The following is a 669-nucleotide window of genomic DNA, read 5'->3' as shown; positions in this document are numbered from 1 at the left end:
GCTGCCCAGGCGGGTCTCGAACCCGCGGGCTCAGGCAATCCATTCACCTCAGCCTCCCAAAGGTGCGGGAGCCACCGAGCCCGGCTAAGCAGCCCATTTTCTAGTTCAGTCCTCAAGGTTGTTTCCTCTTTTCATGGGAAAACCAATATTCAAAAGAGATTTTTCATGGGGCTGAGAAAGAGGTGTACATGGGTCTTCCTGTACATTTGTTTGCAACCTCCTGTGAATGTATAATTATTTCAAAATAAAGGCAAAAAAATCTATTTTTAAGAAAGTGCTGGGCTCGGTGGCTCAGCCTGTAATCCTAGGACTTTGGGAGGCCAAGGCGAGTGGATTGCCTGAGCCCACGGGTTCGAGACCCACCAGGGCAATTTGGCGAGACCTCGTCTTTACAATAAATCAAAAATTAGCCAGGTGTGGTAGTGCATGCCTGTAGTTCTGGCTACTTGGAAGGCTGAGGCGGAAGGATTGCCGGAGCCCAGCAGGTCAAGTCTGCGGTGACCGGAACCATGCCTCTGCACTCCAGTCTGGGTGACAGAGTGAGACTCCATCTCAAAAAAAAAAAAAAAAAAAAAAGCAGAGGTATACGAAAACCAAACTTTTTCTTACTTTTTTCAAACTTCAAACAACTTTTTAAAAAGAACCTTAACACTGCTTACTAAATCCAAA

Source organism: Carlito syrichta, unplaced genomic scaffold (assembly GCF_000164805.1).
Source record: "Carlito syrichta isolate Samal-C Ts95f unplaced genomic scaffold, Tarsius_syrichta-2.0.1 Scaffold315646, whole genome shotgun sequence".
NCBI lineage: Eukaryota > Metazoa > Chordata > Mammalia > Primates > Tarsiidae > Carlito > Carlito syrichta.
The sequence above is the reverse complement of the archived record's forward strand: the minus strand, read 5'-3'. Positions refer to the sequence as shown.